General features: G+C 46.9%; 1 long non-coding RNA gene across 1 annotated transcript in view; it reads right to left on the bottom strand.

Moving 5' to 3' along the window:
* Positions 1-5,251: 5,251 nt before the first annotated feature.
* Positions 5,252-23,141, bottom strand: part of LOC140068916 (uncharacterized) — a 60,349-nt gene continuing 42,459 nt past the window's right edge. The window contains exon 3 of the long non-coding RNA XR_011848625.1: positions 5,252-5,529. This is a non-coding gene — a long non-coding RNA (uncharacterized lncRNA). The remainder of the gene's footprint in view (positions 5,530-23,141) is intronic.

The following is a 23,141-nucleotide window of genomic DNA, read 5'->3' as shown; positions in this document are numbered from 1 at the left end:
TTAAAGACGCAATTGTGTTCCCACCAGCCCAGGAACAAATTGGCATAGCTGGGGGCGCAAGCTCTCCCCATAGCCGTGCCCCTGAGCTGGTGGAACAACTTTCCATTGAAGGTGAAGTAATTATGCGTGAGTGTGAATTTAAGCAAACGTAGGACAAAGTTGTTATGGGCCCTATACTGGGTGCCCCTGCCATCCAGGTAGAATTTGGTGGCTTGAAGTCCTAGGTTGTGGGGGATTGATGTATACAGAGCCTCCACGTCGATGCTAGCGAGTAGGCTCTGTGGTGACAGGTACAGTCCATCTAGTCTCCTTAAGAGACCTGTAGTATCCCGTGTATAAGAAGGGAGAGTGGTGACAAAGGGGGCTAAAATTTGGTCAATGTATGTGCCCAAATTGTTGCACAAGGACTGTAGGCCTGAGACAATTGGTCTCCCCTTTAAAGGAGTCGTGCCTTTATGGCTTTTTGGTAGGACGTAAAATGTGGCTACCTTCGGGTGTTTAGGCATAAGGCATTGGTATTCGTTCTTCGATATGAGTTGGTCATCTAGCCCAGATGAGAGGATATTTTGAAGTTCAGTAAGGACATTTTTAGTCAGATCGTGAGGTAGGATGGCATAGCTGGACTTGTCCATGAGTAAGGTCTAACACATGGACTGGTACTGAGCTGCCTCCATGATGACTATGTTGCCACCCTTGTCTGAGGGCTTGATTATAATATTTTGGTCTCTCTCCAAGGTAAACAGGGCTTTAAGTTCATCTGGAGTGCAAGTAAAGTATGTGGTATCCAGGTTATTATGCTCCAGGTCGTCTAAGACAAGTTTGGCAAAGACGTCAATACTTGTGATATCCCCGACTGGAGGGGATTTAGTATTTTTATTGTGGAGGTTTGTGAAGGGGCCAGACCCCTCTATATTCGGATTCGTGTCAGCGAAATCGTGTAGGAGTCTCACCTCTAACCCGGTACATTAACGAGATTCACAATGGCCATCGATGGCCTGCGATTTATAGGGATTGACCTGTTTTATGTAAATCAGGTAACATACCCCCATCTCTCTTGACAGACAGGCACCTGACTTTAACCTTTTTTCATCATACTATCAGCACCGCACCCTACATGCCACCCACCCTGCCCCCTTAAAAGTAAACCAGTGTAAATCCTTCTTGATGGTCCAACCAAGATTATGGTACAGGACACATCCTCTTTAGGTCCTCTGGCCACTAATTTATTTTTGAAATTATGTTGACTCCTTCAACCTTCTCTCCCTCCCTCCTTCATCTAACTACCGGGTCTGATTCCCTTCACCACCCTACCTTTGGTATGTGTGACAGGGATCTCGACCTTTTGCCTTGCACACAGGTGACCATTTACCGAGCGCCTCCTACCACCTGGGACAGGGAGGGGGGTGCCGACGTGTCGCTCCCTGCCCTGCGTCCCGCTGGTCACCTGGCAACATGACGCGCCTGGCTCAACGCCGGCTTGTCGCTCCCTGCCTCGCGTCCCGCTGGTCACCTGGCGACGCGGCGCGCCTACTTCCATGCCCCCTCTCCTCCTCGGACACTCTCGGCTCTCACCTGATGTGCGCATGGGCACCCTGGGAGCCATTTTGTTGAAGCCCGCTTTCCTGCTCTAATCTCTCCCATGGTCCGCCCCGGGGGAAGGGGCCAGAACGCCCATTTAATGCGGCATCCATACCGACTTGGCACACGTGTGAAGCTCCACTGGCTCTCCGTACCCGGACACCTCCAGCCCGGCTCCCGAGCACGGCACCACTGTGCCGCCGCGGCGTGCATTCTGCGCCTCACCACCTTCCGGCTTAACCTGTGGCCCGCAATTCTTTCAAGTAAGGTAAGAACGCCTAGAATGTTTCCCATTGGGCGCACATACTTGGCTCCCACATTGGCCACTTACCTTACTTTCCCCTCCACAGACTCTAGGCCTTTTGTGCATACGTGTACACTCCGGATACCCTCCTCTCCTGACAAACATCAGTAAATTTGGGTAAGCGTTTCCCGCACCACCTATAGAACAGGTTTAATTTGCACCTTATTACTTACACAGCCCTTACTTCTCTTAACAGGTCGCATTTCCCCTGAGGAGCCTATGTCATATAGGCGAAACATGACATGTAGGGAATCCTGACCTACCAGAATACCATATACATCGCTTTTTGTCTGGGGAACAACTGACTCACAAATCTCATTCCCCTTAATTGGGTATCTTGACCAGTACTGTCTCTATACGGACTCGTAAAGTTCTTTATTGTCTCTATTACCGTCCTGCGACTGCATAGGACAAGACTTCTTCTACATGGGCACACTAACCCTTGACAGCTTTCTTAGGGTCTGACGCGAGGCTCTCCTTCACGTGCCCTGACGCATCCCTCACCCAAGGCATTCCTTCCCATTCATTGTAGGGTAAGGGGACCGAGCATAGTGTAAGGTTCCAGTCGGGGTGGAAGTCATTTAGGGCTGTTGCCCCGAGTTGAGGTACTTTGGTAGGGCACATCAGGTCCCGACACTAACGCCCCACCCGGCACACCCCACTGTATGCTACACATACATCTATCGTTAATAAAGAGTACAGTGTTGGTGTGCAAATACTGTATGCCAACTGCATAACTTATAAACCACGTGAAACAGAAGGAAGATTATACTTATCAAAACCAGGTAATGATAACGAGAATGTGTCCCTTAGTTTCCTCTAAGGCTTTGGTATAGAGGACAGGATCCATCGCTCATAGTCCAGTAATGGTATCGACGTCGTGGCGGGCGCTTGCGGGTGTTTTTCCATGTTTCAGCTTCACTGGGGTTATCGAAAAACAAATCTTTTTCTTCGAAGATCACCCGTAGTCTCGCCCAGTTTGTCATTGAGTAAGAAATCTGGAGCTCACGCAGCTGTCGCTTCACTCCCATAAATGAGGCTCGGGACTTCTGTAGAGAGGCAGAAAAGTCCGGGAATAGTGACAGTCGCATTATGGTAAGTGATGGTGCCATGTCTCTTTGCTGCTTGCAGTAAGGCATCCCGATCTTTGCTGCAAATGAGCCGGGCCAAGAAAGGTCTTGCTGGGGTGCCCGGTGGCGGAGGTTTGACGGAGTATGCTGAAGAAAGCGTGGCGGCCGGCAAGGTGTCGCACAACCATTTTTCAATGAACCCCACAGGATCGTTGCCTTCAGCTGTTTCCGGTAGGCCTAAGATGCGGATATTATTCCAGCGAAGCCGGTTTTCCAAGTCAACGGTTTTCTGGGCTCACATGGTGGCCGCTTTCTCTAGGGATCGCAGCCTCTCAGGTACTGGAGCTAGCGTGCCCTCTACCTCAGAGATGCGGGTCTCGGTCTCTTTGACCCGTTCTCACAGCTGTTGAAAGTCATGTCGCAGCAGGCCTACATCAATGTGTATCTCCTCAATTTTGGTGGTGAGGGAGGTAGTAGAGACATGTATTGCGTTTAGAAGCTGGCTGGTTACCTCCTTCAATGTGGGCTCCGGCTCCTGAGCTGCAGGTGATGATTCAGGCCCTGACACCTGTTGCGCTGTCTCAGGCGCGGGTATGGTGGAGATGCTGGCGCCTTCTTGTGAGCCAAGCCACGCGAACTCTCTGAGCTTTGCAGTGGCTTCTGGTGCTCTGGTTTTGCTCATGGCGGTCTTCCTGTGGTTCAGTCGGCGTCCCACCTTGTTTCCCGGTAGGATGACCGTATATTTTCGGCAGGAAGGGTTAGCAGGTTAGCGGGAGCGGAGCTCAGGCTACATGCGACCGCTCTCCTCGGCTGCTGGCCACGCCCCCCAATTATTGCACCTTTTAAGACCTATGGACATCAGAGAGGGAACTTCTTTCAGACGGCCAAGATCAAGTTTCCATTTTATCTTGTTGGTGGGGTTGTGGAGAGAAAGGTGAGTCCCTTTACTATGGGTGAACAAGCAGCAAACTGTTTTGGACTGATGTATTTTTGTTAATTTTTAAGATTTACAAGGAATCACCCCCCTGCTCCTAACATTGGACTACTTAAGCTGGGTCTGGAAGTTAATTCTTTATCACCTTGGTGGACCACCAACATTGAAATGTTAAAAATGCCAAAAAGTTAAACACCTACTATCAGGCCCGGCGTCAGCACCCGGCTGACCCGGGCAAGTGCCGGGGCCCCACAGCTCCAAAGGGGCCCACCAAGACGATGTGGCACCGTATTACGGGGCCAGGGTTCGCCGCTGATTTCAGGCCGCATAGGAGGAGGTGGGCGGAGACGTAGTGGGATCGGCCCGGGAGCAAAGTATAATTCGGCCCATCCCTTTACCTCCCCTGGCTGCTGCTGAAGGACAGTAGCAGCCCCGCCCTGCCCTACCCACTTCACATGTTGGCGCCCAGCCCTCCGCTCCCCGGCACACCCATCGCTCCTGGCCCGCCCTGCGCTCCCTGGCCCGCCCTCTTCACCTGCGGCCCGGACCGCGCGCCTTCCGGCCGAGCGGCTCGCGTCCGGCCTGCGCACCGAATGTCCAGCCCGGCCTGCGCGCCGAATGTCCAGCCCGGCCGCCCTGTCCTATGCGGTCCACTTCACCTGCCACCCTGTCCTGACCGAGTGACATCCAGCTGGGGTGAGTATGATTGTACATGTAAATGCATGTATATGTGTGTGTATGTATGCTGTATATACTGGATGTGTGTGTATGTATGCTGTGTATAGTGTATCTGTGCGTATGTGTTGTATATATGCTGTATATCTGCGTATGTGTTGTACATACTGGATGTGTGTGTATATATGCTGTATATCTGTGGGTATGTGCTGTATATGTGTGTATATATGCTGTATATCTGTGCGTATGTGCTGTATATGTGTGTATATATGCTGTATATCTGTGCGTATGTGCTGTATGTGTGTGTATATATACTGTATATCTGTGCGTATGTGTTTTGGTATTTTAAATGTCTGTTTTTTAATGTTGCTACACAAGTTCACTGTTAAGGGGCCCACTGAGGCTCTATCGCCCAGGGGCCCACTGAAACCTGGAGCGGCCCTGCCTACTATAATAGAGGATATACTCCACATGGTTAACTCTTAAAGGGAACCTGACATCAAGAGCAGGAACAATAAACCATACTGAAGGTGTAGGATATTTCTCCCTGGTGCAACCCCGATGTGGATTTAGGAACCCTAGTGATTGTATATGGGAAGCCCTTGATGTTATCAGCCTTAAGCAGGGATCACTTGGAGACAAGGGATGTCAACCATTATATTTCTATTTTACTAGAAATTGGTATGGAGTTTTCTCTTCTTGCCACCATCATTAGATAGTTTTACTCCAGCAGTAACGTGTAATTCACCTGTGCAGTTTGACTCTGTTGATCTCAGATATATCCCCTTGGTTTGAAGAGACATAAATTCTTCTCTTGAGTGATCTGTGAAATTATCCTGTTTTATGCATCTCTGATGCAGATAAGAATGTTAAATTGGTCTGCATTTTCTTCCATAATCTCTGCAGCTTCTTGAGAAAGTTGAAATGATCATCTGTCCTGCTCTTGAAAGCCAATTTAAGTCCACGATCTGCAATTTAAAGAAAAATAGATACGTATTACATTCATGACCTACTTGTATATGCCAAGAACCCTTCACAACGTAATACTGCTAAGGCTAAGGATAGCACAAACGCTCAGCATTGGCACCTTGCATTAAGGTGGCTTATCCTATTTTGGAAAATACTTATATAGTCCATAAAATATTCTGCTGTACCATGCAACAGTGCACAGTGCTGTTACTTTTCTTTGAACATCGAACTAACAATGGTCAAACATAGATGACGTATCCTAAGGACAAGCCCATCAAGTTCTCCAAGGCTCTCTACTTACAGAGTAAATTTACCTGAAATTTTACCCCGGGGCTTATTCATAAATTTTAATAAAATTTTGACCAAAATACTACTGTTCTGCTGGTTCTTTCACCGTAATTCACCCATGATGCGTGAATATTCTTTACAGGTGTTCCGTTTTATCAGAACAGAGGATAATCAGAACTAGACTGAAGATTATATACAGAAATCTGAAATGATCAGATGTGTTATGTTTTTGGAAACAAGTTTGCCTTTGCATGCTAAATTATGTAAATTTGTAGTCCATGGCGACAAAGTAAAAAATTCTGAAACATATTTTGTTTATTCACAGTGTATAATTGCAGACCTTGTAAAGTTCAGGGATTATTTGTTTCTTGATATAAAAACAAAAACTGAAAAGCTTAATTAGAAAAAAAAAAACAAGGACAGGATGTGAGAAGATGTGACAAGACAACAGAATTGGAAACTAATAAACCTGTGTTGAAATAACCGACAAGAGAAGTTAAAGAGGAGAAAATTACAGATCATTCTTTCGTGGGCTACACAGAGGTATTCTGGCATCTGTCTGCAGAGCTTGAAAGGCTCTAGATCTACAGAATATCATATTTGTGTTGTATGTTTTTCACAAGCATGATGGGAGTTGTAGTTTAAGAGCAGTTGGAAAGTTGGCAAGTGATTCCCTTGATGTCACCATTTCCCCCTTACTGTATATAAGATCTTGATTTTGCTTCAGGAGACCACCTGCATCCTCTTAAAGAAGGAGGAAAAGACTAAAAGAGAACAGAAGGTAAAATAGTTTGAGAAAAAAGTACGGGTTAAAACCATAACAGGCAATGATCAACAAGGTAGGTCACATAAATCCAAATACAGGTCAAATCACAGAAATCAAAGGAAGACACCAAAATCCAGGAATAGACTACAAACAGACAATAGGGCACATATACAATGTGAGGAATCAAGGCACAAATCAGGATAGACAGGTACCAAAAATAGTAACAGAAACATCATAGGAGGTACAAGTAATTTGGCAGTTAGTCCACAGGTGCTGGAGATTAAAGGTTTTTAGAATGAAGACAAAGACAGAGGCATTGTTCCTTGTGGCAATGCAAATAGGGAAGGGAACAGAGCATACTACCAAGATCAGTTGGGCAACATTATAGCTGTACCTATCTGACCCGGATGATCTATCTCAATGATAGGCAAGCAAATATCTTTAGCCATAAGACTCTAAATCAGGGGTCTGGAACCTTTTTGGCTGAAAGAGCAATAAGCTCCACATATTTAAAAATATAACTCTGCGAGAGCGCTACAATTGGACTCATTTATCTACACGTCCTTTTGACGCCGCGATCCTGAATGTCCGACGAGGATTCGGGTCAGCCGCCATTCACTAAGATTGTGCGTCCAATTTCCTGCATGTGTCGCTTCCCCCACTGAGGTCTGCCGGAGTTCACCATCTTCTTCCCGGTGTATGTAAGTGCTGATCTTTTGGTTTTTAAATTCTGCGGTTTGTTCGAATCAGTCAGGTTGTCCGAAACCACACGCCCCCCGATTTGTGTCGCATGCAAGCCGCTGCTGATGCGCCAAAAATCCAAGGCAATTCAGGGCAAATAGGAAAAAATTGCGAAACTCGATGAAAATGCATCGTTAGGACCCTTAGTCAATGTGCCCCAATATGTTTAAAAGGCCACTGACAGAACAATCCTTCCAGCAGTCATTAGTACAGCAAAGAGTGTTCCTCCCCCTGTACTAAGCCACCATTGGACCAAAACAATGGTAATTACCTGTAAAACAAAAACTAGATAATTTACTTTGGAGCTTGCAATGCATAACATCTTGTCGAGCACTCTGGCTTCTTTTTAATGTGCATGACTGGAAGCTGGCATTCTTACCACCTGATGATGAGAGAGTGCCAGCTTTCAGGCATGAAACAGAATAAAGAATCGATTTTTTATTTTGATAATGATAAGCAGGAACAGGAGCTGCAGAACCTGCAGAATACATGTGCAAACCGCTCCAGAACCCCCTCAATACACATGCCATCCACCATAGAACCTCCCAATACATGCGCCTGCCATCGCAGAACCTCCCAATACATGCACCAGCTGCTGCAGAACCTCCAAATTCACACACCAGCCACTGCAGAACATCCCAATTCACACGAACACCGCTGCAGAACATCGAAATACACATGCCACCCGCCACAGAACCTCCCAATACACGTGCCAGCCACTGCAGAAGCTCCCAATAGATGCACCAGCTGCTGCAGAACCTCCCAATACACACGTCAGCTGCCTCAGAACATCCCAATACACACACCAACAGGTGCAGAACATCCCAATACAAGTGCCAGTTGCTGCAGATCCCCCTTATACACACGCCAACCACTGCAGAACATCTAAATACACATGCCAACCACTGCAAAACCTCCCAATACCCACGCAAGCTGCTGCAGAACCTCCCAATACATGTGCCATCTGCAGCAGAACTTTATAAAACACATTTAAAGTGTCTGCACAAATTTTCTGGTGACTTTGCACTGGATAGAACATCTTTGGAGCTTGTACATGTATTTATAAAGTGTCTGCATCAGTTTTATGTGGCTCTGTGTCCCACAAGACAGAAAAATCTGCACCTAAAGGGGCTGTTACTGCTTAGTCGTACCATGCCCCACATTTATTAATGACGTGCTCCACAATTTTGTCTTGGGTCCTAGCTATTACATATGTCAGCTGCTGCGGAACCTCACATTAATGTACAAAGGCAGCGGTGGGGGAAGATATTTGGGGATGATGCATAGGGGTTCTGTAGGGTATCTGTGTGTATTTTAGGGACATTCAGGAGTTTCATAGCTGCACACAGGATGCTAAGTGGTTAAGGCAGAGTGTGACAGGAGACACTGGGGGGAGGGAGGACTTATCTCTGGCTAATTCTCAGTGGGGCTGCTGACTCCTTCTCCTCAGGTGCTGAATGTTCTCTGAGTCCCTTCTCCTCTGTATGAGACCAAGTCTCCCGTGCTGCTGACATCCAGCGCCGGGATTGGCTGCAGGGGAGGAGCCAGCCCCTGAATTAACACTGTGTACCCTTGTGATGACGATTACATCTAGGGGCACAACTGGGGCCTCGGACATATGGACGAATACGGGCCCCTGTTCTTGGCAGGCACCGTAGCAGCTGCTATGGCTGTAGTTACGCCCCTGGATAGGAGCCCTAGCTCCAAAAGAGGTTCCCGACCCCTGCTCTAAATGTTCAATATCTGGTGTAAGTGTAAGCCACTTGTCCCTAACCTGGGACAAGATCTTTTTGGCTAAAATGGTTTGTGAATATGTTGAGTGGCATCACCTTCAGAAGTAGAATTTCATTAAATACCTTTTAAGGGCACCCTACCGTTCAATAAGAAGATCGAATTTTAATAAAGAGGGGATTTCAACACGACAAACCCTATCATCTGTTTGCTTCTGAAAACCTTAGCATGGCTTAGCTTTTTGACCATTTGACTAAATAGCTGACCTTGAAAAACATGGATGTGTCTGATCCACTGGTATCTTCTCGCTAACACCCATGCATGTAAACATATTGAACTGCATTATATTGGTGATACAATCCCGTTAACACTAAGTGCCTGGAATTGTAATACCTTGTGAGGGGAACAATAGTTTTATTCAGAGCTTCATTGGCCCTTAACACGTTTGTTTTGGGCTTTTGACCTTGGCTGTTCTTCTCTTCCTTTAGGATAACTATTCATCCCTTATCATCCAACTCCAAACATTACATTGGATATTGGTTCTGGTCCAATAGTTTTTATCTCTGCTGAGGTTCAATAATCCAGACAAATTACATTATGAGTTTTCTATAGAAATGACATTTGAATATATATTTTTTTCTTTTTTTATTCTATAATGTAAGCTAAGTAACTTCTGGAAACACTGAAGCTTAAAATGAGGAAGGCTCAATCAAGGTGCATTACGTTGTAACAGACTGCTCCATGGACTTCTCTCCGCTACCTTGTAATGATTTTAAGGCTCAGATGGAAGAGAATTTAAACAGAACAAAAAAAGGGAGACCAAAAAAAATAAAAAGGTAAAATATGAATAGTAATTCAGGTTTTACTGGTGATAAATAGACTCTATAAAACGATCACATTGAAGTGACCTACAAACCAAAAAATCTCTTCAGATAAGAAGAGACAGAACTAGAGGAGCAGGTAAACTGAGATCAAACACTAGATGTAATATACTGAATTGACTGCTATAGCTGTAAGGCAACATATAAAGGTGAAATAAAAAGACTGCATATTGCAAAAGAGAAGACGGAGAAGAGGTGAGTCCGTAGAGCTGTGTAATTTTCCAAAGTCTCAAGTTGTTTCTGAGTCTAATTTTCCAGTGCATGAATTTTATTGTAGCATAGTCTGAGCAGTGACAGTAACGCGTTTAACACTCTACTAATAAATAAAGAGTCAATAATAATGTAAAAAAAATATATAGGAAATCTGGCAGGGTTAGAGTATAGTACATTTAAAGCAACCATATATCTAATGGTATTTTACCCTAATGGCTGTGAGTATGAGTCATAACAGGTTTCCTTATTGGCTGGGTCCCCGCTGCAATAGTGAATATGTCAGGACAGTTCACAGTGATGCTAAGTTAATGCAGAGGGTTTTAAAGGCAATTAGGAGGGTTGCCTGGGACAACTTTATGATCTGCACTTTGCTGGTTGCTGTTACATTCTAGAAGAAAATGGACTTAATATATGATTTAACATTTTGGATGTAATGGAAAAGAAATTTCCTTAAAAGGGTTAGTAGGGTTTGTCAGGGCTCGTGGGTTAGTGGACCCCCTGGACCACCGCGCGAGATGGTATAAGCCGACACCTGAGACCGGAATCTAAGTGACACCTAGTCTTCACCAGAGTCCGCTACAAAGCGGGATGGTCTTGCTGCAGCTAGGTTGTTACGTGGTGGCAACCAAGGTCGAGGTACCAATTCAAGAGACAGTATTGTAGTCAGGTTCAGGCTTTTAATGAGGGCTGGTGGCAGAGATGCAGAGTCAAGGTTCTAGTCCGGGATCAGCAACAGGAGATCAAGGCAGGAACGGGGATGAGGAACAAGGAACAAACGCTAGGTACTGGAAGCTTTCTCTTCTCACCATATAGCTCAAAGACCCGGCAGGGAATGATGGGAACAGTCGTCCTTAATGGAAAACCCGGAAGTGCCAGCCCCATTCAGCGGCACGCTGGCCCTTTAAATCTCCGAGAGCCGGCGCGTGCATGCCCTAGAGGAGTAGGGTCGTGTGCGCGGCCTAGCTAGGATGGGAGCAGGAGCATGGAGAGGTGAGTGTGAGCCGGGGGGAGCAGCGTCACGGAGAGGGGAATGGGTGTGCCCGCGATCCGCGACATGTTAATTTTTTTGTAGTTCCAAGGGTCAGCTGTCCAAAAATCTGATAATACAAACTGAGTTTCTACTACCAGTACAGAAGGCTGGATATACAATTAAATGGACTAATAAAGTGATTATCTCATTAATCCCTGCACCTACAAACAGCCCACTCCCGCTATCAGACGTCACTATGACACTGGCGTTACAAACACTAGGTATTGTGCTTGACATACAGACTCCACTTATTATAGTCCCTATGATAGTTCTCACACCACACTACAAAGAAAATACACAGCCTTTATGCTGTTATAAAGAGGACGCAGCAGAGATCTTATACAAAGCGAGCCAGCCGAACATCTCCTATTTCCTGTTGTCTACAAGCTTCTCATCTTATTCATACTTCTCTAGACATGCCTTATCTTCCAGAGTCTAATCTGTGTTCACCTCCCCCGGACTAGTTCCTTAATCTCCCAACCAACTGTCTTTTATAAAATGATATCTCGGCTTTTAGTTAGAAATCTGTCTGGAGATTAAATAGAATCTGACTCATGAATGTAGAACCACTGTCCTCCAAATAACTAAACACTGTCTACTGTCTACACATGTTATCTGCTCATCTCATTAATCTATTGTGTCCTTTCTGTATATTTACATATACAGTCATTATCTATCTATCTATCTATCTATCTATCTATCTATCTATCTATCTATCTATCTATGTTCTACATGCTTATTTATTTTATCCATCCTCTACCCTTTTCTTCACTATTTATTGGAGTATCTATTAATCTATCTATCTATCTATCTATCTATCTATCTATCTATCTATTACATCTTTATTTTCTATCTATCATGGAAAGCAGCACAATAAAATGGGAAGTATCTATCCATCTATCTATCTCTTATCTATGTACTATAAAGAGACACAACCACATTGAAATAGTGCTTCTTATGGTTAGGAATCTGTCACTTCTGGAATAGATATACTGGTTTGGCTTATATCACACATCATGTCATTAGGCTTCCTGAAAGCCATGCTTGATGGTAAGGTAAGCCTTTCAAGGTAGCAAGAGAGCTGTGGTTTTACTTTTTCCATCCTGGAAAAATGCGCAGTTGTCGAAGATGGGTTGCATGATATAATAAACCTGTTCTTACTTTGTTCTTTACCCTGTGTCCCACGCAGCAGTCCCTCTGTGCCATGCCCCTGTCACCATGTCCCGGACTGTCACCATGTCCCACCTGATATATTGCTGGGACAGTAGTCGGCTGGGTGTGCCCGGCCACCCAGAAGTTTTCAAAGTGGAGTTTCCATGCACCTGTAAAAAAATTGGCCCTTTCCAGCCACCTCACTTTTTTTACATAAAGGTATTTTTTAAATTTTTTTATTTTTACACACAAGGTATTACAATTCCAGGCACTTAGTGTTAAAGGGATTGTATCACAGACAAACCCTTTAATTGTCAAAGGAGAGAAATTTTCTAATTAAGTTCATACATAATCTACGTACTATGTTTAATCCATCAGAAGCCGATGCCACGCCTTTTCCCACCCTTGTCACACCCTTTTTTGTATCAAATAGGTGTAAAGGAACTGATAAAACTTGTGCATGGTCTGTGCCATGTTTGTGTCAGGTTTGACATGGCGTAGAATTGCACCATAGCCTGCGCCTGAACAAGCACAGGCTATAGGCAGGGCACCTGCCCACTGCACAATTCCTGTCTCTACGCTGGGAACTGGGACTGAATTGCAGTTTTTATGCCTGATTTCAGGCATACAAGCAACAATAAATCACCCTATTGTGTACATCAGTGTTAAATTAGACTCCCACTATGGAAACCATCTATCTATAATCTACCTACCCATTATTGGTTTATCTATCTGCTGTATCTGGAGTATCTTTTTTAATCTCTTTATCTAGCAATCCATTATCTATTTATCCATCTATATTTACTTTGTAGCTCTTGATAATGCACCTGTCAGAAAGAGAGGAAAAGGGGAATTTTTCCCTAATTGTGAGCTTTTAAACTGTAAAGTGAGACCTCACAAAGTAGCCAGATGCCTTCATAACAGCATTACTGTACTATGCAGTGGCGTAACTAGGAGAGACAGGGCCCCCTAGCAGGCTACTGCATGGGGCCCCCTTCCCACATAAAAAATATACATATTAGTATACTCACACATGCAAGTGCATATACACATACATACAGTGCCCTATGAAACATACTCACATACAGTGTATACAGACACTATATACACATCACAGATACTGTATATACACATCACAGTATATGTTATATACATATTATGCTGGACAATGTGCAGTACAATATAGATATAATGGTGCACATCCTCCATTCTTTATTGTGTTAGGTCGGATGACGGGGCCCCCTGACACTGTGGGTCCCATAGCGGCTGCTATGGATGCTACCGCTGTAGTTACGCCCCTGGTACTATGTGCTATTGAAGAACCCAAAACACTCAATTCATACACACACATATATCCAGTCCTATGTATTCAAGTCCCAAAATCACTGCACAAAATTGTCAGTTATCCAGTAAAAGGTATCATCAACTGAGGACTCTCATCTTTCATCTTTTTAACCACTGGCTACGACACTACAGAATATTTTGACTATATGTCATAATTCTGCCGAGTATTTGTAATGTAAAAGCAGTGAAGCTCCCAGCATTGAACATACCCTTAGGAAAATATGCCTACCACAAAAAAAAAAGGATTAGAAATTTGGATGCAGCTGTTGTTTCATAATATTTGTAGACCTCAGCTGTTATGCAAATCCTAAATAAGAAATTGTATTGAATTTAGCACAATCATAAAACTGTAAATAATAGGAAGGGAATAGTTTTACTTTAGTGAATTAAAATACTGTTTGCTGAACGCATTGTAAATGGAAATCTGCAGTATGAATGATATAATATTGGTAATTATAATAATTCTAACACTTAAGCAATGTAAACATCTCAGGCTAATTTCATTATATAAACTGACAACGAGGACCATAAAAGTATTACACAATGGGTAATAAATAGCTATGGTCGGATTATGTGGCTGCAAGAGGTTCTCATGTCAAGGCTTAGAAGAAAATTGGTCTTTTAATCAAATTTGCCTGTAAGGCCCCTTCCACACTTGTGTTTTCTATGCACGTGTTCTGCGCGTGGTTTTGACGCGCAGAACTTGCATTGTATTCTGAGGCCCCTTCTACAAACAGGCTCCACATCTCAAGCATTGTATCCCTAAATATAGCCAGCCTCAACTTCTCAAACACAGCCTCATCCAGCTTCTCATGACCTCTGTATAACCAGCCTCCATTTCTCCAGCACAGCCTTCACCATCTCCTGATTCCCTCAGTATTACCAGTCTCCACTTCTCCAAAACAGCCTCCTCCAGCTCCTTGTACCCTCCTTATAGCCAGACTCCACTTCTCCAAAACAGCCTCATACATCTTCTCATCCCCTCTGTAGAACCAATCTCCACTTCTCTTGTACAGCCTCCTCACCCTTGTGTATAATCAGCCTCCACTTCTCTTGCACAACCTCCTCACCCTTCTGTATAATCAGCCTCACCTTCTCTTGCACAGCCTTCTCTCCCCTGTGTGTATAATCAGCCTCCAAATCTCTTGCACAGCCTCCTTACCCCTGTGTATAGTCAGCCTCCACTTCTCTTGCACAGCCTCCTCACCCCTGTGTATAATCAGCCTCCACTTCTCTTGCACAGCCTCCTCACCCTTGCATATAATCAGCCTCCACTTCTCTTGCTAGGCCTCCTTACCCTTGTGTATAATCAGCCTCCAATTCTCTTGTACAACCTCCTCACCCTTGTATATAATTAGCCTCCACTTATCTTGCATAGCCTCCTCACCCTTGTGTATACTCAGCCTCCACTTCTGTAGCACAGCCTCCTCACCCCTGTGTATAATGAGCCTCCACTTCTCTTGCACAGCCTCCTTACCCCATGTGTATAATCATCCTCCCCTTCTCTTGCACAGCCTCCTCACGCCCTGTGTATAATAAGTCTCCACTTCTCATGCACATCCTCCTCACCCCCTGTGTATAATAAGTCTCCACTTTTCCTGCACAACCTCCTCACCTACTGTGTATAATCAGCCTCCTCTTCTCCTGCACAGCCTCCTCACCCTTGTGTATAATTGGCCTCCACTTCTCTTGTACAGCCTCCTCACCCTTGTGTATAATCAGCCTCCACTTCTCTTGCACATCCTCCTGACCCTTGTGTATAATCGGCCTCCACTTCTCTTGTACAGCCTCCTCACCCTTGTGTATAATCAGCCTTCACTTCTCTTGCACAGCCTCCTCAACCTTGTGTATAATCAGCCTCCACTTCTCCTGCAAAGCCTACACACCCATGTGTATAATCAGCCTCCACTTCTCTTGCTCAGCCTCCTCACTCCTATGTATAATCAGCCTCCACTTCTATTGCTCAGCCTCCTCATCCCTGTGTATAATCAGCCTCCACTTCTCTTGTACAGCCTCCTCACCCTTGTGTATAATCAGCCTCCACTTCTCTTGCACATCCTCCTCACCCTTGTGTATAATCAGCTTCCACTTCTCTTGCACAGCCTCCTCAACCTTGTGTATAATCAGCCTCCACTTCTCCTGCAAAGCCTCCTCACCCTTGTGTATAATCAGCCTCCACTTATCTTGCACAGCCTCCTCAACCTTGTGTATAATCAGCCTCCACTTCTCCTGCAAAGCCTCCACACCCCTGTGTATAATCAGCCTCCACTTCTCTTGCTCAGCCTCCTCACCCCTGTGTATAATCAGCCTCCACTTCTCTTGTACAGCCTCCCGACCCCTGTGTATAAGCAGCCTCAGCTTCTCTTGCTCAGCCTCCTCACCCCTGTGTATAATCAGCCTCCACTTCTCCTGCAAAGCCTCCACACCCCTGTGTATAATCAGCCTCCACTTCTCTTGCTCAGCCTCCTCGCCCCTGTGTATAATCAGCCTCCACTTCTCTTGTACAGCCTCCCGACCCCTGTGTATAAGCAGCCTCAGCTCCTCTTGCTCAGCCTCCTCACCCCTGTGTATAATCATCCTCCCCTTCTCTTGCACAGCCTCCTCACGCCCTGTGTATAATAAGTCTCCACTTCTCATGCACATGCTCCTCACCCCCTGTGTATAATAAGTCTCCACTTCTCCTGCACAACCTCCTCACCTACTGTGTATAATCAGCCTCCTCTTCTCCTGCACAGCCTCCTCACCCTTGTCTATAATTGGCCTTCACTTCTCTTGTACAGCCTCCTCACCCTTGTGTATAATCAGCCTCCACTTCTCTTGCACATCCTCCTGACCCTTGTGTATAATCGGCCTCCACTTCTCTTGTACAGCCTCCTCACCCTTGTGTATAATCAGCCTTGACTTCTCTTGCACAGCCTCCTCAACCTTGTGTATAATCAGCCTCCATTTCTCCTGCAAAGCCTCCACACCCCTGTGTATAATCAGCCTCCACTTCTCTTGCTCAGCCTCCTCACTCCTGTGTATAATCAGCCTCCACTTCTCTTGCTCAGCCTCCTCACCCCTGTGTATAATCAGCCTCCACTTCTCTTGTACAGCCTCCTCACCCTTGTGTATAATCAGCCTCCACTTCTCTTGCACATCCTCCTCACCCTTGTGTATAATCAGCCTCCACTTCTCTTGCACAGCCTCCTCAACCTTGTGTATAATCAGCCTCCACTTCTCCTGCAAAGCCTCCTCACCCTTGAGTATAATCAGCCTCCACTTCTCTTGCACAGCCTCCTCAACCTTGTGTATAATCAGCCTCCACTTCTCCTGCAAAGCCTCCACACCCCTGTGTATAATCAGCCTCCACTTCTCTTGCTCAGCCTCCTCACCCCTGTGTATAATCAGCCTCCACTTCTCTTGTACAGCCTCCCGACCCCTGTGTATAAGCAGCCTCAGCTTCTCTTGCTCAGCCTCCTCACCCCTGTGTATAATCAGCCTCCACTTCTTCTGCACAGCCTCCACACCCCTGTGTATAATCAGCCTCCACCTCTCTTGTACAGCCTCCTCACCCCTGCGTATAATCAGCCTTCACCTCTCTTGCACAGCCTCCTCACCCCTGTGTATATTCAGACTCCACTTCTTCTGCAGAGCCTCCTCACCGCTGTGTATAGTCAGCCTCCACTTCTCTTGTACAGCCTCCTGACCCCTGTGTATAATCAGCCTCCACTTCTCTTGCTCAGCCTCCTCACCCCTGTGTAAAATCAGCCTCCATTTCTCTTGCACAGCCTCCTCACCCCTGTGTATAATCAGCCTCCACTTCTCTTGCTCAGCCTCCTCACCCCTGTGTAAAATCAGCCTCCATTTCTCTTGCACAGCCTCCATTTCTCTTGCACAGCCTCCTCACCCTTGTGTATAATCAGCCTCCACTTCTCTTGCACATCCTCCTCAACCTTGTGTATAATCAGACTCCACTTCTCCTGCAAAGCCTCCTCACCCTTGTGTATAATCAGCCTCTACTTCTCTTGCACAGCCTCCTCAACCTTGTGTATAATCAGCCTCCACTTCTCCTGCAAAGCCTCCACACCCCTGTGTATAATCAGCCTCCACTTCTCTTGCTCAGCCTCCTCACCCCTGTGTATAATCAGCCTCCACTTCTCTTGTACAGCCTCCCGACCCCTGTGTATAAGCAGCCTCAGCTTCTCTTGCTCAGCCTCCACACCCCTGTGTATAATCAGCCTCCACTTCTTCTGCACAGCCTCCACACCCCTGTGTATAATCAGCCTCCACCTCTCTTGTACAGCCTCCTCACCCCTGCGTATAATCAGCCTTCACCTCTCTTGCACAGCCTCCTCACCCCTGTGTATAATCAGACTCCACTTCTTCTGCAGAGCCTCCTCACCGCTGTGTATAGTCAGCCTCCACTTCTCTTGTACAGCCTCCTGACCCCTGTGTATAATCAGCCTCCACTTCTCTTGCTCAGCCTCCTCACCCCTGTGTAAAATCAGCCTCCATTTCTCTTGCACAGCCTCCTCACCCCTGTGTATAATCAGCCTCCACTTCTCTTGCTCAGCCTCCTCACCCCTGTGTAAAATCAGCCTCCATTTCTCTTGCACAGCCTCCATTTCTCTTGCACAGCCTCCTCACCCTTGTGTATAATCAACCTCCACTTCTCCTGCACAGCCTCCTCACCCCCTGTGTATAATAAGTCTCCACTTCTCTTGCACATCCTCCTTACCCCCTGTGTATAATAAGTCTCCACTTCTCCTGCACAGCCTCCTCACCTCCTGTGTATAATCAGCCTCCTCTTCTCCTGCACAGCCTCCTCACCCTTGTGTATAATTGGCCTCCACTTCTCTTGTACAGCCTCCTCACCCTTGTGTATAATCAGCCTCCACTTCTCTTGCACAGCCTCCTTACTTCTGTGTATAATCAGTCTCCACTTCTCTTGCACAACCTCCTCGACCTTCTGTATAATCAGTCTCACCTTCTCTTGCACAGCCTTCTCTCCCCTGTGTATAATCAGCCTCCAAATCTCTTGCACAGTCTCCACACCCCTGTGTATAATCAGCCTCCACTTCTTTTGTACAGCCTCCCGACCCCTGTGTATAAGCAGCCTCCACTTCTCTTGCTCAACCTCCTCACCCCTGTGTATAATCAGACTCCACTTCTTCTGCACATCCTCCTCACCTCCTGTGTATAATCAGACTCCACTTTTTCTGCACAGCCTCCTCACCCTTGTGTATAATCGGCCTCCACTTCTCTTGCTCAGCCTCCTCACCCCTGTGTATAATCACCCTTCACTTCTCTTGCTCAGCCTCCTCACCCCTGTGTATAATCAGACTCCACTTCTCCTGCAAAGCCTCCTCACCCCTGTGTATAATCAGCCTCCACTTCTCTTGCTCAGCCTCCTCACCCCTGTGTATAATCAGCCTCCACTTCTTCTGCACAGCCTCCTCACCCCTGCGTATAATCAGCCTCCACCTCTCTTGTACAGCCTCCTCACCCCTGCGTATAATCAGCCTCCACCTCTCTTGCACAGCCTCCTCACCCCTGTGTATAATCAGACTCCACTTCTTCTGCACAGCCTCCTCACCCCTGTGTAAAAATCAGACTCCACTTCTTCTGCACAGCCTCCTCACCGCTGTGTATAGTCAGCCTCCACTTCTCTTGTACTGCCTCCTGACCCCTGTGTATAATCAGCCTCCACTTCTCTTGCTCAGCCTCCTCACCCCTGTGTAAAATCAGCCTCCATTTCTCTTGCACAGCCTCCTCACCCCTGTGTATAATCAGCCTCCACTTCTCTTGCTCAGCCTCCTCACCCCTGTGTAAAATCAGCCTCCATTTCTCTTGCACAGCCTCCTCACCCCTGTGTATAATCAGCCTCCACTTCTCTTGCTCAGCCTCCTCACCCCTGTGTAAAATCAGCCTCCATTTCTCTTGCACAGCCTCCATTTCTCTTGCACAGCCTCCTCACCCTTGTGTATAATCAACCTCCACTTCTCCTGCACAGCCTCCTCACCCCCTGTGTATAATAAGTCTCCACTTCTCTTGCACATCCTCCTTACCCCCTGTGTATAATAAGTCTCCACTTCTCCTGCACAGCCTCCTCACCTCCTGTGTATAATCAGCCTCCTCTTCTCCTGCACAGCCTCCTTACCCCTGTGTATAATCAGCCTCCACTTCTCTTGCACAACCTCCTCACCCTTCTGTATAATCAGTCTCACCTTCTCTTGCACAGCCTTCTCTCCCCTGTGTATAATCAGCCTCCAAATCTCTTGCACAGCCTCCACACCCCTGTGTATAATCAGCCTCCACTTCTTTTGTACAGCCTCCCGACCCCTGTGTATAAGCAGCCTCCACTTCTCTTGCTCAACCTCCTCACCCCTGTGTATAATCAGACTCCACTTCTTCTGCACATCCTCCTCACCTCCTGTGTATAATCAGACTCCACTTTTTCTGCACAGCCTCCTCACCCTTGTGTATAATCGGCCTCCACTTCTCTTGCTCAGCCTCCTCACCCCTGTGTATAATCAGCCTTCACTTCTCTTGCTCAGCCTCCTCACCCCTGTGTATAATCAGCCTCCACTTCTCTTGCTCAGCCTCCTCACCCCTGTGTAAAATCAGCCTCCATTTCTCTTGCACAGCCTCCTCACCCCTGTGTATAATCAGCCTCCACTTCTCTTGCTCAGCCTCCTCACCCCTGTGTAAAATCAGCCTCCATTTCTCTTGCACAGCCTCCATTTCTCTTGCACAGCCTCCTCACCCTTGTGTATAATCAACCTCCACTTCTCCTGCACAGCCTCCTCACCCCCTGTGTATAATAAGTCTCCACTTCTCTTGCACATCCTCCTTACCCCCTGTGTATAATAAGTCTCCACTTCTCCTGCACAGCCTCCTCACCTCCTGTGTATAATCAGCCTCCTCTTCTCCTGCACAGCCTCCTCACCCTTGTGTATAATTGGCCTCCACTTCTCTTGTACAGCCTCCTCACCCTTGTGTATAATCAGCCTCCACTTCTCTTGCACAGCCTCCTTACTTCTGTGTATAATCAGCCTCCACTTCTCTTGCACAACCTCCTCACCCTTCTGTATAATCAGTCTCACCTTCTCTTGCACAGCCTTCTCTCCCCTGTGTATAATCAGCCTCCAAATCTCTTGCACAGTCTCCACACCCCTGTGTATAATCAGCCTCCACTTCTTTTGTACAGCCTCCCGACCCCTGTGTATAAGCAGCCTCCACTTCTCTTGCTCAACCTCCTCACCCCTGTGTATAATCAGACTCCACTTCTTCTGCACATCCTCCTCACCTCCTGTGTATAATCAGACTCCACTTTTTCTGCACAGCCTCCTCACCCTTGTGTATAATCGGCCTCCACTTCTCTTGCTCAGCCTCCTCACCCCTGTGTATAATCACCCTTCACTTCTCTTGCTCAGCCTCCTCACCCCTGTGTATAATCAGACTCCACTTCTCCTGCAAAGCCTCCTCACCCCTGTGTATAATCAGCCTCCACTTCTCTTGCTCAGCCTCCTCACCCCTGTGTATAATCAGCCTCCACTTCTTCTGCACAGCCTCCTCACCCCTGCGTATAATCAGCCTCCACCTCTCTTGTACAGCCTCCTCACCCCTGCGTATAATCAGCCTCCACCTCTCTTGCACAGCCTCCTCACCCCTGTGTATAATCAGACTCCACTTCTTCTGCACAGCCTCCTCACCCCTGTGTAAAAATCAGACTCCACTTCTTCTGCACAGCCTCCTCACCGCTGTGTATAGTCAGCCTCCACTTCTCTTGTACTGCCTCCTGACCCCTGTGTATAATCAGCCTCCACTTCTCTTGCTCAGCCTCCTCACCCCTGTGTAAAATCAGCCTCCATTTCTCTTGCACAGCCTCCTCACCCCTGTGTATAATCAGCCTCCACTTCTCTTGCTCAGCCTCCTCACCCCTGTGTAAAATCAGCCTCCATTTCTCTTGCACAGCCTCCTCACCCCTGTGTATAATCAGCCTCCACTTCTCTTGCTCAGCCTCCTCACCCCTGTGTAAAATCAGCCTCCATTTCTCTTGCACAGCCTCCATTTCTCTTGCACAGCCTCCTCACCCTTGTGTATAATCAACCTCCACTTCTCCTGCACAGCCTCCTCACCCCCTGTGTATAATAAGTCTCCACTTCTCTTGCACATCCTCCTTACCCCCTGTGTATAATAAGTCTCCACTTCTCCTGCACAGCCTCCTCACCTCCTGTGTATAATCAGCCTCCTCTTCTCCTGCACAGCCTCCTTACCCCTGTGTATAATCAGCCTCCACTTCTCTTGCACAACCTCCTCACCCTTCTGTATAATCAGTCTCACCTTCTCTTGCACAGCCTTTTCTCCCCTGTGTATAATCAGCCTCCAAATCTCTTGCACAGCCTCCACACCCCTGTGTATAATCAGCCTCCACTTCTTTTGTACAGCCTCCCGACCCCTGTGTATAAGCAGCCTCCACTTCTCTTGCTCAACCTCCTCACCCCTGTGTATAATCAGACTCCACTTCTTCTGCACATCCTCCTCACCTCCTGTGTATAATCAGACTCCACTTTTTCTGCACAGCCTCCTCACCCTTGTGTATAATCGGCCTCCACTTCTCTTGCTCAGCCTCCTCACCCCTGTGTATAATCAGCCTTCACTTCTCTTGCTCAGCCTCCTCACCCCTGTGTATAATCAGCCTCCACTTCTCTTGCTCAGCCTCCTCACCCCTGTGTAAAATCAGCCTCCATTTCTCTTGCACAGCCTCCTCACCCCTGTGTATAATCAGCCTCCACTTCTCTTGCTCAGCCTCCTCACCCCTGTGTAAAATCAGCCTCCATTTCTCTTGCACAGCCTCCATTTCTCTTGCACAGCCTCCTCACCCTTGTGTATAATCAACCTCCACTTCTCCTGCACAGCCTCCTCACCCCCTGTGTATAATAAGTCTCCACTTCTCTTGCACATCCTCCTTACCCCCTGTGTATAATAAGTCTCCACTTCTCCTGCACAGCCTCCTCACCTCCTGTGTATAATCAGCCTCCTCTTCTCCTGCACAGCCTCCTCACCCTTGTGTATAATTGGCCTCCACTTCTCTTGTACAGCCTCCTCACCCTTGTGTATAATCAGCCTCCACTTCTCTTGCACAGCCTCCTTACTTCTGTGTATAATCAGCCTCCACTTCTCTTGCACAACCTCCTCACCCTTCTGTATAATCAGTCTCACCTTCTCTTGCACAGCCTTCTCTCCCCTGTGTATAATCAGCCTCCAAATCTCTTGCACAGTCTCCACACCCCTGTGTATAATCAGCCTCCACTTCTTTTGTACAGCCTCCCGACCCCTGTGTATAAGCAGCCTCCACTTCTCTTGCTCAACCTCCTCACCCCTGTGTATAATCAGACTCCACTTCTTCTGCACATCCTCCTCACCTCCTGTGTATAATCAGACTCCACTTTTTCTGCACAGCCTCCTCACCCTTGTGTA

This window comes from Engystomops pustulosus, chromosome 7 (genome assembly GCF_040894005.1).
Source record: "Engystomops pustulosus chromosome 7, aEngPut4.maternal, whole genome shotgun sequence".
Lineage (NCBI taxonomy): Eukaryota > Metazoa > Chordata > Amphibia > Anura > Leptodactylidae > Engystomops > Engystomops pustulosus.
The sequence above is the reverse complement of the archived record's forward strand: the minus strand, read 5'-3'. Positions and strand labels throughout refer to the sequence as shown.